Here is an 18,674-nt window from a genome sequence, read left to right as displayed (position 1 = left end):
CAAACAGGGGTGCTCAGCTTGATTTCAATGGGAACTGCACAAAATGTTCATGAATACATCGAATCATTCATTTCCACCACAAGAAAGGAGGTGCCGATAAGTTCAAGGCGTTGCAACATATAAGGCGAAATCATACAAGCTACGCGCGAATTTGGTTGATTTTGGTGGAACTGCACAAAAAGAACAGCTGGTTTATTTAGCACGAGGTGCCATGTCAATGTTCGAACTGATGGCAAACCCTGCCCATTCCACAATCGTAGGCATTTGATATTTTGGAATGGGACAACCTTGTCAAATTTTGCTCATTGATTTTAGCAAGACATGCGTTTGATATTTTTGAATGGGACGCCCTTTGCTGTCAGCAGCGTCGATCAATTTTTCTTTATTCTTTAGTTGTGAAGTAAATATTGCCTCTGACATGTGAGTCGCTGAGATGCATAATCATCGATTGTTTTGAATGTTCTCTATGAATTGCCAGGGCTGTGTGTTTGATTGCAATGTATAGAAATGCTAAAAAGCTGCTCAAACTCTTTGTACTCCTTCTGTTCCTTTTTACTTCGCACATTGTGAAAGTGCATACTTTTTTGTATAAGATTGGTCAAAGTAGAGATACTTTGACTGCAGACAAAACTTGTATGCAGACTAGAAAGGACCGGAGGGAGTACATGTGAAACTGCTGCAAACGAGGTGATCACCCTGGGAATAATGCTAGTACGTATTGTTTTGCATGTTCATCCAATGCCAGTGATATAGGAATTCGAACTAATCGAAATAAATTCATTCATACACGGTCGGATTTCATATAAACATGCTGGATTTCATTACATTTCATACATTCTTCAACTAAAAAGGGGTGCGCTGGAGATATAATTAATTAACCGAAGCTACCCACCTGTGTCCCGTTGAGCCGAACAGAAGCTTTAGTGACTTAACTGCAGGTGCAGTTGTGTAACTGACATGTGGCCTGTTGGGCCACGTGTCCGTCAGCCAACTGCACCAGCAGTTAAGTACAAGCAGCATTCTTCTCCAGCGCAGCTCTCCGACTCCACGTCGCCGCCAAGAAGCTAACCGGTCGTCAATGGTCAACCCGCCTAGCTTGGCTTCAACCGGAGGGTAGCAGCGGTGGCCTTACTTGGACCCGAGCGGTGGCGACCTACCGTGTTCTACTCTTCCTTGTTTTATGTGTGGCGCGGCCTCGTTGGCAGCGGGGCGGGGCCTCGGCGGAGCCGGCGATGTCCTCTGTCTCGTTGACGGCGGGCGGCGCCTCTGCGGAGCGGTGGAAATCCTCCGCCACGTTGCCGACAGGGTGGGGCCTCGGCTGAGCCGGCGATGTCCTCTGCCTCGTTGTTGGCGGGGCGGGGCCTCGGCGGAGCCGGCGGTGTCCTCTGCCTCGTTGTTGGCGCCGCGGGGCCTCGGCGGAGCAGGGCCTCGTCGACGCCAGCGGAGCGGGGACTCGTCGGAGCCGGCATTGTCCTCTGCCTCGTCCTCGATCTCGCCAAACAGCGCCTCACCCGCTTCATCGCCCTCTTTGCTAGCCTCTTTGCAGGCGGCCGCAGCCTCTGCCACCCGCATGCGGTACTGCTAGCGCTCGAGGCGGCCCTTGCGGGCGGAGTGGTACGAGTCGAGTAGCGCCTCCTGCTCCGCCCGCTCCGCGGCGATCTGCTCCTCCACCTGCAGGTGCTCCTGGAGGAGATGGTGGTTGTAGGCGGCGTCGGCCTGCGGCTCCCGGAACTGCTCCTCACGCATCTGCCTCACCCTGTCCATATATTGGGCACGAGCCTCGCCGATGGTCATGGTGCAATGCACCAGCGAGGATGGCGCGAAGGAGGGGGTTGGCGCCGGATCGTCGACTACCATGTTCTCCATTGGGACGTCGTCGTCCTCCGGCTGCCATCTCCTTGTGGTCCGTCGTCCGCCCGTCCCGAAGAGCGCTGGAGCGCGAGGAAGCCATGGTGGGCAGTATTGGTGTGGACAGGAGAAAGGGAACGGATGCGTATGACTGCGGCTATTGCCGGCGCAGCAGTTTATATAGCAATGCTAGGCGGGCGGAGGGACGGACGTGTGGCGCCGGAGTAGCCGCCTCGGCAATCGCGTATCATTAATGTGGGCGGCAGATCGACGGACGGACGGCACTTGTGTCGTTTGAAGGCGGAGCAATCGCGTGCACCGGGAAGCGGGGCGGGCGGCGCTGACTGTTTCGCGCGGAAAGCGCGCGCGGGTGAGGAGATGACTTTACTTGGAGAGGATGACAATGGGGTCCCACCAGGTCCATAGCCTCACGTACGCAAGTGCCTCCTTATTATATATATATATATATAACTATAACTTATTTTGCTTCGTCCTGGTTTCCTGACATCACGGTCCCACACCATTGTCAACCTATGTAGTGGTCAATAAACGAGAGAATTGCACAAGAAGCGGCCGACAGCTGGGACCAAGCAGCTCGAGCAGTATTTGTGTTTTTGAGGTGTGAGCACTGCAGAGTTTTTCGATGTTTAGCCCAGATATTAATTTTTCTCCTCTGAACAACAACGAAAACATCGTTGCAGGTATTAACTGGGCGGGCTGTGGCCCGTCTAGCCCAGGCCAGATATCCAGCCCAGATATTAATTTTTTTCAAGCTGAAAATGGCTAGCCCAGCTATACTTTTTTTTAGGAATACCCAGGCAAGGTCAAGTTGTTATTCTCCGCCCCGCTGGGCTGCAAATCTTTCCTAGGAGGGATGCATTAGGCTTAACAAGAAAATGGGCTTTAAGAAATAATAAATGGGATGTAATTATAAAAACTGGACAGTAACTATAAAAAATGCGCCAAACACGTGATTACTTTATAAAATATTATTTTTGGATATTGAAAATTTTAATTTCATTAATTGTTGCGAGCGCAATGTTTCGTTGGATTTTTACGTAATATAAATTTATATTGAAATTGTATTTAATCTGACTAGAAATTTCGGGATAAAAATATTTTGGATCCCATCAAAATGTGGGAAATTTTATTGAATTCTGTTTTGAACGGTTGGTTGAAATGGGCTGTACTTTTAACAAACTGTAAATGGGCTGTAGTAAATTCCATTAGAATTCAAAAAAGGGCTACACATTCTTACAAATCTCAAATGGGCTATAAGTTCTCTACCACACACTTCTGGCCTTACTAAGTTGACGCGTCCCCTAAAAAACAGAGTTGACGCGTCCCCTAAAAAAACAGAGTTGACGCGTATGCAAGGCTTTGTCAACTTATAGTCAACACACGGTTCTAGCAGCAGTGGCCGTTGGATGTCCATCCAACGGGTCCCGTGCTTCTTCTTCAATCTCGGATATTCTAGCTTCACTGTAACCCCCACGATGCGGCTATATCTCCCACGTGTCGAGGCACGACTTAGAGGCATAACCGCATTGTGGTTTTGTCGCAAGAAGGGTCATCTTCACACAATCCCATGTAATGAACAAGAATGGGATAAAGAGTTGGCTTACAATCGCCACTTCACACAATACATAAATATAATCCATACACCATCCAAATACACACATAGACCGACTACGGTCAAGATCCAAATGTAAATAAGATAACCCCAAATGTTAGATCCCCGATCGTCCCAACTGGGCTCCACTACTGATCATCAGGAAAAGACACATAGTAACGACCACGTTCCTCATCGAACTCCCACTTGAGATCGATCCCATCATCTGCACTGGCATCGTCGGCACCTGCAACTGTTTTGGTAGAATCTGTGAGTCACGAGGACTCAGCAATCTCACACCCGCAAGATCAAGACTATTTAAGCTTATAGGACAGGAAGGTGTAATGAGGTGGAGCTGCAGCGGCAATAAGCATATATGGTGGCTAACATACGCAAAAGAGAGCGAGAAGAGAAGCAACGGAACGGTCGTCATCTAGCATTGACCAAGAAGTGATCCTGAACTCCTACTTACGTCATTCATAACTCAGACCGTGTTCACTTCCCGGACTCCGCCGAGAAGAGACCATCACGGCTACACACGCAGTTGATGTATTTTTAAATTGGGTCAAGTGACAAGTTCTCAAAACCGGACATTAACAAATTCCCATCTGCCTCATAACCGCGGGCACGGCTTTCGAAAGATAATACCCTGCAGGGGTGTCCCAACTTAGCCCATCATAAGCTCTCACGGTCAACGAAGGATAAACCTTCTCCCGGAAAGACCCGATCAGTCTCGGAATCCCGGTTTACAAGACATTTCGACAATGGTAAAACAAGACCAGCAAAGCCACCCGAATGTGCCGACAAATCCCGATAGGAGCTGCACATATCTCGTTCTCAGGGCACACCGGATAAGTCAAGCTACGAGTAAAACCAGACCTCGAGTTTCCCCGAGGTGGCCCCGCAGGCTGCTCGGTTCGGACCAACACTCGAAGGAGCACTGGCCCGGGGGGGGGTTAAAATAAGATGACCCTCGGGCTCGCGAAAACCCGGGGGGAAAGGCTTAGGCGGAAAATGGTAAACCAAAGTTGGGCCGTGCTGGAGGAGTTTTATTCAAGGCGAACTGTCAAGGGGGTCCCATAAATCACCCGACCGCGTAAGGAACGCAAACTCAAGGAACATAATCCCGGTATGACAGAAACTAGGGCGGCAAGAGTGGAACAAAACACCAGGCATAAGGCCGAGCCTTCCACCCTTTACCAAATATATAGATGCATTAATTAAATAAGAGATATTGTGATATCCCAACATATCCATGTTCCAACATGGAACAAACTTCAACTTCACCTGCAACTAGCAACGCTATAAGAAGGGCTGAGCAAAAGCGGTAACTTAGCCAAACAACGGTTCGCTAGGAAAGGATGGTTAGAGGCTGACATGCAATATGGGAGGCATGATATAGCAAGTGATAGCTAGCGCATCATGGCAATAGAGCGAACAACTAGCAAAGCAAAGATAGAAGTGATTTCGAGGGGTGGTCATCTTGCCTGCAAGGTTCTCAGAGTTGTCGAAAGCTTGATCCTCGTAAGCGTACTCAACAGGTTCCTCGTTCACGAACTCGTCTCCCGGCTCTACCCAAGACAAGAACACAAGAAACGGAACCACAATCAATCACGAGAAATGCACAAGCAACATGATGCAAAACATGTATGATATGCGAGATATGATATGCGATGCATATGCGTGCTCCGGAAGGAAAATGATGAACAAGGCAGTAACTTGGCAAACCAAGCATGCCACTGGAAAGATGAGATGATTTCGGTCGAAATCGATATAAAGATCACCGGAAACGGATGCACGGTTTGCAAATGGCAAGCAAAACAAGAATGACACGAATCTGCGATTAACAGAATGATAGCACTTAAAATGCAACAAGCAATAATGCTACAGCACTCCAACATAGCAACAAATCATATGGCAGTAATCTACAGGAGATGCTTGACAAACGATGAACACTGAGCTACGGCTAGTTCACAACATATCAAGCTCAAACAAGCATGGCAAAAGTGCAAAAGATAACAGGTTCACAGACTTGGTGAAATTACTGGACATGGCAGAAAACAGCATCAGGTAGCAATGTTCAGAGCACGAAATCAACATGCTACAGGAACTTAACATGGCAAAACAAGGCATGGCAGTATTCTACTAAATGCATATCACAAAAGTCCCTTACTGACCATAAGCCAAAAGGACCAGAAGAAATGATGGCAAGCATGTAAACATAGCAAGTTTCGTTATCAGGTTTCAGACTCGGCAGAAAACAGAGCATGGCAGAAACAATAATATGAGGACATGTTGGTGAGCCTGATGCACTCACCACAGAGCAATGCATGACAAAACAAGCATACCTACAGCAAGATGGCATGTTTATGAAGCTATACATGGCAAGAACAAATACATAGCATGTATGGATCAACTACAACAAGCTTGGCAAAATAGCACATCATGTTAAGAATCTGCCAGAAATATTTGATAGCAAAAGTAGAGCAAGATTGAGTCATGCTATGGCACTCCATAATTGCAAACAAGGGAAGGAATGGATCAATTACAGCTAGATCTACAAATCATCCTTACTGAACATCTCCAAAATATGCAAGGATCTCTCTGTAGCATCAAGTTTACGTGGCAACAAAATAACAGCAGACAAAGACTTAGAGAAATCACTAAGTCCCTGAAATCAGAAACATTACGGAGTCTAGTTTGCATGCTTGTGCTGGTCACCACAGAGATCACAAAAATACATGACATACACCACTGGAAATATAGCATGTTATACAACAAAACACATGTCGAGATGATGCCCATAAGATGCACAGATTAAATGATACAAAAATGACAAATCTCCAAGTTCTGTTAAGAACCAGCAGATAACAGCAACTAGCCCTCTTGCAACAGAGATTTGGGCATCAAGATGACCTCTAATGAACATAGTGCAATTGAACAAAATGTAGATCATCACAAGACGAACAATTTGACATATTACACACGCGAAACGGAGCTATGCACAGTGAATTATGCAATGATGAACATGAGCACTTATCATAAGAATAAAAGACGGGAATTTTGGGGGGCTCGGGAAAAGTCAACGCCGCAGTATACCAGATCCAGATCGAGGGATGGCCTCGATGGAGCTCGCCGGCGACGATGCGGACGGCCGGATGAGAGAAGCTCGGAGGGGAGGCGGCGACGGCCGGAGGGAGGAGAGGCGGAGGAGCAGCACCGGAGGGCGGCGGCGTCGGTGCCCGCGGACGGCACCGGCGGCGGGGCGGCGCGACGGAGGCCGGGCGGCGGCGGTGCTGGCGCGGGAGCCGGCGGAGGCCGGGCGGCGGCGGCGAACGGGCCCCGCGGGCCCACGCTGGGCTCGGCGGGCTTCGGCGGCGGCGGGCTGCTGACGTGGCGGCCTGTGAGTGGGCGAGAGCAGCGGCGGGTTTGCGTCCGGGAGGGTCACATATAAATAGGTAGAGGGAGCTAGGAGAGTCCAAATGAGGTACGGTTTTCGCCCACACGATCGTGATCCAACGACCTACAGCATGGAAGAGAGTTTGGTGGGTTTTGAGCTGTTTAGAGAGAGGGGTTTTGCTGGAACACACAGAAGGCATCTGCGGTTACCCGGTTAACCGTTGGAGTACCAAACGACCTCCAAATGGAACGAAACTTGACCGGTGGTCTCCGGGTGGTATACTAAGGCCACTTGACAAGCCTCGGTCCATTCCGAGAATGTTTGACACCCGCTCACGAAAGAAAACAAGAGGGGTGCGCCGGAGGAGATCCGAGCGCCAGATTGGAAAACGGACAACGGGGAAAATGCTCGGGTGCAAGAGACAAACACGTATGCAAACGCAATGCACATGATGACATGATATGAAATGCATGACATGAAAAAAATACAAAACGACAAACAAAACCCGACCACGGAGGGAATATCATAACACATAGCCGAAAATGGCAAGAGTTGGAGTTACAAATATGGAAAGTTACATCCAGGATGTTACAACACTCCACCACTACGAGAGGATCTCGTCCTGAGATCTAGGACTGAAAGAACTCCGGATATTCGGAACGGAGATGGTCCTCGCGTTCCCAGGTGGCTTCCCGGTCGGAATGGTGCGACCACTTCACTTTCAGGAATTTGATTGACTTGTTGCGAGTCTTGCGCTCAGTTTCTTCAAGAATAGCAACGGGGTGCTCATGATAAGACAAATCTTCTTGGAGGTCAATCTCTTCGAAGTTGATAGTGCGCTCAGGCGTCTTGAAGCACTTGCGGAGCTGTGACACGTGGAACACATCGTGCACGTTCGCGAAGTTGGAAGGAAGCTCAAGTTGATAGGCGAGGTCGCCTCTTTTGCCAATGATCTTGAAAGGACCCACGTATCTAGGGGCAAGCTTCCCTTTGATACCGAAGCGACGAGTGCCTTTCATTGGAGAGACGCGGAGGTAGACATGGTCTCCGATCTCGAAAGCCAAATCACGGTGCTTACTATCATAGTAACTCTTCTGGCGCGATTGCGCGGCTTTGAGATTATCACGGATGACTTTACACATTTCTTCAGCTTCAGTGATTAAGTCATTGCCAAGAAGTTGGCGTTCACCAGTCTCTGACCAATTGAGAGGAGTACGGCACTTTCTGCCATAGAGAATCTCGAATGGGGCCTTGCCCGAACTCGCTTGGAAGCTGTTGTTGTAGGAGAATTCGGCATATGGAAGACAATCTTCCCATTTCATGCCAAAGGAAATGACACAAGCCCTGAGCATATCTTCAAGAATTTGATTGACTCGCTCGACTTGGCCACTAGTTTGAGGATGGAAAGCTGTGCTGAAGCGAATGTTTGTGCCCATGGCCTTCTGGAAGGAGTCCCAGAACTTAGAGGTGAAGATGCTTCCACGATCTGAAGAAATCAATTGTGGAATGCCGTGCAAGGAGACAATTCTGGAGGTGTATAGCTCTGCCAACTGAGCTGCTGTGATGGATTCTTTGATTGGAAGGAAATGAGCCACTTTAGAAAGCTTGTCAATGACAACGAAGATAGCATCATTTCCGCGCTTGGACTTTGGAAAACCAGTCACGAAGTCCATTTCGATATGATCAAACTTCCATTCTGGGATAGCAAGAGGTTGGAGGAGACCAGCTGGTCGTTGGTGTTCTGCTTTCACTCTTCGACAGACATCACATTCATTCACGAATTGAGCAATTTCTCGCTTCATTCGAGTCCACCAATACGACTGCTTGAGGTCATGGTACATCTTCGTACTTCCAGGATGAATGGAAAGAGAGAATTGTGCGCCTCGTTCATTATGACTTTCCTTAGATCACCTTTAGGAACCACAATCCGGTCCTCGAAGAATAAAGTGTCTCTGTCATCAATGCGATAGCACTTGTATTTGGAAAGACCCTTGTCGATACCACGTTTCACCTTCTTCACCATGGCATCAAGAAGTTGTGCCTCACGAATTTGATCTTCCAAAGTAGGAGAGACTATGAGGTTGGCAAGAAAGCCTTGAGGAACAACTTGGAGATTCAGCTTGCGGAAAGCTTCACAAAGATCCGGTTGGAATGGCTTGAGAATTAAGCTGTTGCAATAAGCCTTCCTGCTTAAAGCATCTGCAATGACATTGGCCTTGCCTGGAGTATATTCAATACTCGGATTGTACTCTTGAATCATTTCGACCCATCGAGTCTGCCTGAGGTTGAGGTTGGGCTGAGTGAAGATGTACTTGAGACTCTTGTGATCGGTGAAAATGTCCACTTGTCTTCCCAACAAGAGATGTCTCCACGTTATTAATGCATGGACAACTGCCGCCAACTCAAGATCGTGAGTGGGGTAGTTCTTCTCATTGGGCTTCAACTGACGAGAGGTATAGGCCACAACTTTCTTCTCTTGCATTAACACAGCACCGAGACCTTGGAGAGAAGCATCACAGAAAACTTCAAATGGCTTGGATTCATCAGGAGGAGTTAAGACAGGAGCTGTGACTAGTTTCTCTTTGAGAGTGTTGAAAGCAACGTCACACTCAGGAGACCAGACATACTTCACATGCTTCTGGAGGAGGTTGGAAAGAGGCTTTGCAATCTTAGAGAAATTCTCAACGAATCTTCGGCAATAGCTTGCAAGACCAAGAAAACTGCGGAGCTGCTTGACATTCTGAGGAGGTTCCCAATTCACAATTGCGGACACCTTCTCGGGGTTAACAGCGATGCCCTTGGCAGAGATGATGTGACCAAGGAAAAGAACTTCATCAAGCCAAAACTCACATTTGGAGAACTTCGCATAGAATTGATACTCTCTGAGCTTGTCGAGCACCAATCGCAAATGTTTGGCATGATCCTTCTTATTCTTGGAGAAGACCAAGATATCATCGAGATACACCAGGACGAATTCATTGGTATAGGGGTTGAAGATGAAATTCATCATCCGAGAGAATACTGGAGGAGCATTGACAAGGCCGAAAGACACGACAGTATATTCATAAGAACCAAAGCTTGTTCTGAATGCTGTCTTGGGAATATCTTCTTCACGAATGCGAATCTGATGATAACCCATACGAAGGTCAAGCTTGGAGAATACTTTAGCACCTTTGAGTTGCTCGAATAGCTCATTGATGTTGGGAAGTGGATACTTGTTCTTGATTGTCTTCTTGTTCAATGGACGGTAGTCGACACAAAGTCGGTCCGTGCCATCCTTCTTCTTGACAAAAAGAACACCACAACCCCATGGAGATGAACTCGGTCTGATCAAACCCAGACGCTCTTGTTCATCGAGCTGTTTCTTCAATTCCTTCAGCTCGTTGGGTCCAAGCTTGTATGGACGCTTGCAAACGGGTTCAGTGCCAGGCTCTAGTTCAATAACGAACTCAACTGGTCGGTGAGGAGGCATACCCGGAAGCTCTTCTAGAAAAACATCTTGATACTCACAAACAACTGGAATTTAAGAGTTGGCATTCAATTCGTCCTTCTCATTGAGAGAAAAAACCGAATGGTTTCATCACGAGCGGCATAAATAATCACATCCTCAGAAGAGTGTGTCAACTGAATTTCCCTGGCAGCACAATCAAGTTGAGCCTTGTGCTTAGAAAGCCAGTCCATCCCGAGAATTAGATCAATATCCGAGTCACCAAGAACAACTGGAGAAGACTGAAATTTATAGTTTCCCATCTTGATGGAAACATCCGGAACTATCGAGTTGGCTCTCATGGACTTCCCGGAGAAACAACACCCAATGGTTTATCCAGATAAGACCAAGAGAATTCATGCTTGGCAAAAACGGTCTTGACATGAAACAAAGCGATGCACCAGTATCAAAAAGAACTTTTGCAGGAATATCATTAACAGGAAGATTACCCATTATCACATCAGTTGATTCCTCCGCTTGAGCTGCATTCATCATGTTCACCTTTGCAAACTTTGGATTATGCTTGACCACTGCATTGCTGGAAGATCTGACAGGAGGAGGAGGAGGCAGACGCCTTTGGTTGAAGCACTTGTTAGCATAGTGACCTTTCTGCTGACACTTGTTGCAAGTCACCTTTGAGAGTGGACGGTGATATGGAGCATTGGACTTTAGAGGTTGATTCTGAGACTTGTTCTGATAGCCAGAGTTGGAAGAACCATGGCCACCTTTGTTCTTCTGCTGGTAAGGCTGACGAAACGGAGGAGGAGGAGGCAACCAGAACTTCTGTTGCTTAGCTGCCACAAGTGAGGAAGAAGAAGACTGAACTGCGTCTCTGACTCTCTTCTTAGAAGCCTCACACTTGAGCTGAGCAGCCTCTTGCTTCAGTGCCATATTATAGAATTGATCAAACTGAGTAGGCTCAACAAGAACGAGAGCTAACTGCAGATCCTCTCTAAGGCCACCTCTGAAGTGATAGATCATGCTCTTTTCATCAGGAACGTCTTGTTTAGCGAAGCGAGCAAGTTTCTGAAACTGGATGTTGTATTGATACACAGACATGTTGCCTTGCTTGAGATTGCGGAACTCCTCACGCTTGCTCTCAACAACACTTTGTGGAATGTGGTGCGCTTTGAAGTCCCGACAGAAGTCAGTCCAAGTGATCACACGACCTCCTCTGGAATCTTTGTATTGCTGAAACCAATCAGCAGCTTGGTCCTTGAGCTGAAAAGAAGCGAACTTGACATAGTCCTCAGGCCTGACATTGCTACATTCAAAATGCTTGTTGATGTCCACGAGCCAATCATCGGCATCCGTGGCCTCGGCACAGTAGCTGAAAGACTTGGGCTGATTTGCGAGAAACTGGTTGAGTGTAGCGAAGTGAGGCTGATTGTTGCCTTGACCTTGATTGCCTTGATTGCCTTGCCCTTGGGTGCGTTCTTGCAAGAGTTGCAGAATCATCTGAGCATTGGCGTTGGTGGCTGCCATGATAGCTTGCCATGCCTCCGGAGGCGGAGGTGGTGGCGGAGGGTTCGCTTGACTCCCTTCATTGCGATCCGGATTCTGACGCGTTGGCGGAGCCATCCTGAAGAGGGTGACATCCGTTAGCATCTTGATAGACAAATAGATAAGTAGAATCAACGGATAGAAATTGCAACATATAGTCTTCACAATAAACATTCGAACGAAGATGAACGAATGAATTCCATAGTAAATCATCACACTTCCATAAGTTGAGAAGCCACTTAGAAAAAGATATGGAATCAACATATGACTTCGAAGCAACTCGAATACCACAATTCAAAACAAAACAAAGTATTGGCTTGCAGAATAAGCCGGAACAAACATATGATAGAGATTTCGTCCGAAGTTTTCGTGGTGGGGCCCACACGGGCTCGATCGTACAGCACCATCATGTACAAGGCTGTGCACATGACATACGAAGCGTCCCCGAGTCGGCATAGCCAAGGACTCTTTAAGACACTACGAGACCACTGTAAAACCAACCGTGTACAGGCGGACCACTAGACGTCGAACCCCAATCTCATATCATGCGTCTGTCGGAAAGATATCCTAAGGCTACTTGAATTCCCACTTATAAACTCCCGAAACTTTCTGGTTATGCAATCTGGTGTTGGGGATACAGGGGACACAAAATATATCACCCAAACTAGCAATCCCTAGATCCAGCTGTATCCATCCGTCAACACATAACCAAGAAACCTTCGGAAATCGTTTACCTCAACCTTCGAAAAGCATCCGTTATACAAGTTATGGCAATACTCCCGAACTCCCGCCCCAGTACTGGGTGGCGTCGAGGTGATCTCACCAACAACTGCATAAAAGAGATTTCGATGTCGGCGAAACTCAGGTATTCCAGAACTGCAACGATAAAATTGTGACGACAACACCTCGGAGCTCAACTCCCCGGGACACTGCCACAACCCCTAAATGTCAGGAGGCACCAAGAACAATGTTCTCGTCACAAAACCATCGGAACGATTCCAAGATACCCGCGTGATCCTAAATTTTTTTAGTGAAATTTGAGGAGAGAATAGTCAAAACTTCTACGTCAGGAGACCTCACCAGAGCGACGAAGGGACTGAGGAGTAAAAAGAATCCTACTCTCCGATATATATAATCCTAAGACTCAAAACATTTTTGTTCTAGACTCAACAACGCCAGCGATTCGATCAAGCAGGGGGCTCCTAAGTCGGGGATGGCTCTGATTACCAACTTGTAACGCCCACGATGCGGCTATATCTCCCACGTGTCGAGGCACGACTTAGAGGCATAACCGCATTGTGGTTTTGTCGCAAGAAGGGTCATCTTCACACAATCCCATGTAATGAACAAGAATGGGATAAAGAGTTGGCTTACAATCGCCACTTCACACAATACATAAATATAATTCATACATCATCCAAAATACACACATAGACCGACTACGGTCAAGATCCAAATGAAAATAAGATAACCCCAAATGCTAGATCCCCGATCGTCCCAACTGGGCTCCACTACTGATCATCAGGAAAAGACACATAGTAACGACCACGTTCCTCATCGAACTCCCACTTGAGATCGATCCCATCATCTGCACTGGCATCGTCGGCACCTGCAACTGTTTTGGTAGAATCTGTGAGTCACGAGGACTCAGCAATCTCACACCCGCGAGATCAAGACTATTTAAGCTTATAGGAAAGGATGGTGTAATGAGGTGGAGCTGCAGCAGGCAATAAGCATATATGGTGGCTAACATACGCAAAAGAGAGCGAGAAGAGAAGCAACGGAACGGTCGTCATCTAGCAATGACCAAGAAGTGATCCTGAACTCCTACTTACGTCATTCATAACTCAAACCGTGTTCACTTCCCGGACTCCGCCGAGAAGAGACCATCACGGCTACACACGCAGTTGATGTATTTTAATTGGGTCAAGTGACAAGTTCTCTACAACCGGACATTAACAAATTCCCATCTGCCTCATAACCGCGGGCACGGCTTTCGAAAGATAATACCCTGCAGGGGTGTCCCAACTTAGCCCATCATAAGCTCTCACGGTCAACGAAGGATAAACCTTCTCCCGGAAAGACCCGATCAGTCTCGGAATCCCGGTTTACAAGACATTTCGACAATGGTAAAACAAGACCAGCAAAGCCGCCCGAATGTGCCGACAAATCCCGATAGGAGCTGCACATAACTCGTTCTCAGGGCACACCGGATAAGTCAAGCTACGAGTAAAACCAAACCTCGAGTTTCCCCGAGGTGGCCCCGCAGGCTGCTCAGTTCGGACCAACACTCGAAGGAGCACTGGCCCGGGGGGGGTTAAAATAAGATGACCCTCGGGCTCGCGAAAACCCGGGGGAAAAGGCTTAGGTGGCAAATGGTAAAACCAAGGTTGGGCCTTGCTGGAGGAGTTTTATTCAAGGCGAACTGTCAAGGGGGTCCCATAAATCACCCGACCGCGTAAGGAACGCAAACTCAAGGAACATAATACCGGTATGACAGAAACTAGGGCGGCAAGAGTGGAACAAAACACCAGGCATAAGGCCGAGCCTTCCACCCTTTACCAAATATATAGATGCATTAATTAAATAAGAGATATTGTGATATCCCAACATATCCATGTTCCAACATGGAACAAACTTCAACTTCACCTGCAACTAGCAACGCTATAAGAAGGGCTGAGCAAAAGCGGTAACTTAGCCAAACAACGGTTTGCTAGGAAAGGATGGTTAGAGGCTGACATGGCAATATGGGAGGCATGATATAGCAAGTGATAGGTAGCGCAGCATGGCAATAGAGCGAACAACTAGCAAAGCAAAGATAGAAGTGATTTCGAGGGGTGGTCATCTTGCCTGCAAGGTTCTCAGAGTTGTCGAAAGCTTGATCCTCGTAAGCGTACTCAACAGGTTCCTCGTTCACGAACTCGTCTCCCGGCTCTACCCAAGACAAGAACACAAGCAACGGAACCACAATCAATCACGAGAAATGCACAAGCAACATGATGCAAAACATGTATGATATGCGAGATATGATATGCGATGCATATGCGTGCTCCGGAAGGAAAATGATGAACAAGGCAGTAACTTGGCAAACCAAGCATGCCACTGGAAAGATGAGATGATTTCGGTCGAAATCGATATAAAGATCACCGGAAACGGATGCACGGTTTGCAAATGGCAAGCAAAACAAGAATGACACGAATCTGCGATTAACAGCATGATAGCACTTAAAATGCAACAAGCAATAATGCTACAGCACTCCAACATAGCAACAAATCATATGGCAGTAATCTACAGGAGATGCTTGACAAACGATGAACACTGAGCTACGGCTAGTTCACAACATATCAAGCTCAAACAAGCATGGCAAAAGTGCAAAAGATAACAGGTTCACAGACTTGGTGAAATTACTGGACATGGCAGAAAACAGCATCAGGTAGCAATGTTCAGAGCACGAAATCAACATGCTACAGGAACTTAACATGGCAAAACAAGGCATGGCAGTATTCTACTAAATGCATATGACAAAAGTCCCTTACTGACCATAAGCCAAAAGGACCAGAAGAAATGATGGCAAGCATGTAAACATAGCAAGTTTCGTTATCAGGTTTCAGACTTGGCAGAAAACAGAGCATGGCAGAAACAATAATATGAGGACATGTTGGTGAGCCTGATGCACTCACCACAGAGCAATGCATGACAAAACAAGCATACCTACAGCAAGATGGCATGTTTATGAAGCTATCCATGGCAAGAACAAATGCATAGCATGTATGGATCAACTACAACAAGCTTGGCAAAATAGCATATCATGTTAAGAATCTGCCAGAAATATTTGATAGCAAAAGTAGAGCAAGATTGAGTCATGCTATGGCACTCCATAATTTCAAACAAGGGAAGGAATGGATCAATTACAACTATATCTACAAATCATCCTTACTGAACATCTCCAAAATATGCATGGATCTCTCTTTAGAAATCACTAAGTCCCTGAAAACAGAAACATTACGGGGTCTAGTTTGCAAGCTTGTGCTAGTCACCACAGAGATCACAAAAATACATGGCATACACCACTGGAAAGATAGCATGGCATACAACAAAACACATGTAGAGCTCATGCCCATAAGATGCACAGATTAAATGATACAAAAATGACAAATCTCCAAGTTCTGTTAAGAACCAGCAGATAACAGCAACTAGCCCTCTTGCAACAGAGATTTGGGCATCAAGATGACCTCGAATGAACATGGTGCAATTGAAAAAAATGTAGAGCATCATGAGGGGAACAATTTTACATATTACACGCGCGAAACGGAGCTATGCACAGTGAATTATGCAATGATGAACATGGGCACTTATCATAAGAATAAAAGTCTTAGGAATTTTGGGGTCTCGGGAAAAGTCAACGCCGCAGTATACCAGATCCAGATCGAGGGATGGCCTCGATGGAGCTCGCCGGCGATGATGCCGACGACCGGAGGAGAGAAGCTCGACAGAGAGGCGGCGACGGCCGGAGGGAGGAGAGGCGGAGGAGCAGCACCGGAGGGCAGCGGGCGGCGGCGGACGGCACCGGCGGCGGGGCGGCGCGACGGAGGCAGGGCGGCGGCGGTGCTGGCGCGGGAGCCGGCGGAGGCCGGGCGGCGGCGGCGAACAGGCTCCGCGGTACCGCGCTGGGCTCGGCGGGCTTCGGCGGCGGCGGCGACGGGCTGCTGACGTGGCGGCCTGTGAGTGGGCGAGAGCGGCGGCGGGTTAGCGTCCGGTGTGGAGTGGACGCGTCCGGCCGCGGAGAGGAAATTTTTAGGGTTTCGTCTGCGATTCGTTTTTCGGGAGGTGTTGAGGATATAGACCTGGGGGTCACCCGCCAGGAGGGCCGGGTTACTCCAAGGATCATTACCAGAAGCCCGGAGCTAAGTTTCAGGATAATGGGCCAGAGATGGGCGGAGACCCGGATATAGCTTAAAGCCCGTAGTTACAATCATTGTTATAGTAGACTTGTAGTGTAAGGCAAGTATTGTTTAGAGTCCGAGCCGGACACTCTTATGAGCCGGCCGGGACTCTAAGGGCTGCTGGGCGTCAGCCTCCCTATATAAAGGGACGACCCGGCAGCGGTTTAAGGGCGACAACAATTTGATCGAGAGCCGGGCATAGCTGTTTAGCTCCCTGGCAATCGTAACCCTAATCAATAACACCTCGAACTGGACGTAGGCTTTTACCTTCACCGTAAGGGGCCGAACCAGTATAAACCCTCGTGTTCCTTGTCCCGCTTAACCCCTTCAAGCTTCCCTAGTTGCGATGGCTCCACGACTAAGTCCTAGCCCGAGGACATCTGCCGTGACAATTCCACGACAGTTGGCGCCCACCGTGGGGCTGGCGCACGGTGGATTTGAGTTCTTGAAGGGCAGCTTCGAAGGGCTCAAGGGATACGCTGTGGGCCGGATGACCAAGAGTCGTCGCGGCAAGCTCTACATCGACGATGCGGACTGGGGCCCCGACGCCGGCTCAGTGGAGTACGGGTACCGGGTCCCCTTTGGCGGAATTCATGTCTTCATTGGCAAGATTGGTGAGCCGGGCCCCGAGCCGGATCTCTGCGCCGATCTCATCGAAACGGCTCAGCGCGCACGACCCGCCCGGGCCCGGCCTGCCTTAAAGCGCGCTTTTGTGGGATGCATCCATGGAAGGCCCTCTGATCCATCTGGGTCTGGGGATGAGGCGGCCGCCGGCTCTGACGGCGAGTCGGCCGCTGATGAGTCAAACTCGTTGTACCAACTTCAAGATGGCAGGCTCATGAGTTATTCCGATGGCAACAGTATTCCGGACCTTTTTGAGCCGCCAAGTCAGGTTGGAGTTTTTATGGCTGGTGCGCAGCCTGTTCAGAACCCCGCTGCTGGATCGGGAAACCCGGTGCCTTCTCCGGCTCAGGTGCTGATGGATCTCACGGACAAGATGACGGCCCTGTTAACCGCCACGGTTGACCCGGCAGATCAAGCCCAGCATGACGCGGAGGTGGCACAGTTAAAATTGGATCTGATGAAAGCTAAAGAGGATCTTGCAGCAGAAGGGATCAGGCTGGCGGCGGAGCGGGCGGCTCTCGACGCCCGGACTCAGTTGATTCAGGCGCAGTCCTTCCAACTCACGATGGATCAGAACGCGGCCAACGAGGTCATGAGAAGGAGGCATCAGAAGGCCCAGTCTCGACTCCCGCCGGTTTACGATCCGCGCAATCTCTTCAACACGCCGGGTGCGGGATCCAGTAACCCACCAGGGGGCATTGCGCCCGGGTCGGGACCCCTTATTCAGCCACTAGTAATGGGGCCTCCCCAGGTGCCCCCTGCCCCGCCTCAGTATGTGCCGATACCCCCGGGTCATTACGATAACCCGCTGGAGAACATGGTAGCTGCGGCAGCACGACTGGCGGCTCTTCCCGTTGACGGCAATTCTCCGGCAGCCGTCGAAACCCGCCGGGTCAGGGAACTCCTGCAGACGGCTCTAGCACAGCAAGAGGCGTACTCCTACAGCCGGGACAGGATCCACTCAACCCCTCGCCCAGGCCAGAGCCCGAGTTACAGCCGGCACATGGTCTCAGCGACCGGCTCAAGTAATGTCCGACGCCATGACCCACCCCCTGGCCAAGGCCCGGCTCATGTTGGAGCCTTCTACGCAGCAGACCAAGCACGGCAAGAGGCGGAGCAGGTGCCGCAATTGACGGCTTATCAGACCCCCCCGGCTTATCCGACGGCGTCCCTTGATGTGGGTATTTCTACCAGGACCGGGGGTGTCCCTTGTTTGGTGCCGGCCATCCGTAATGAACGTCTACCTAAGGATTTCAA

The sequence above is a fragment of the Triticum aestivum genome, chromosome 5D, assembly GCF_018294505.1.
Source record: "Triticum aestivum cultivar Chinese Spring chromosome 5D, IWGSC CS RefSeq v2.1, whole genome shotgun sequence".
In the NCBI taxonomy this organism is placed as follows: domain Eukaryota; kingdom Viridiplantae; phylum Streptophyta; class Magnoliopsida; order Poales; family Poaceae; genus Triticum; species Triticum aestivum.
Note: the sequence above shows the minus strand (reverse complement) of the source record.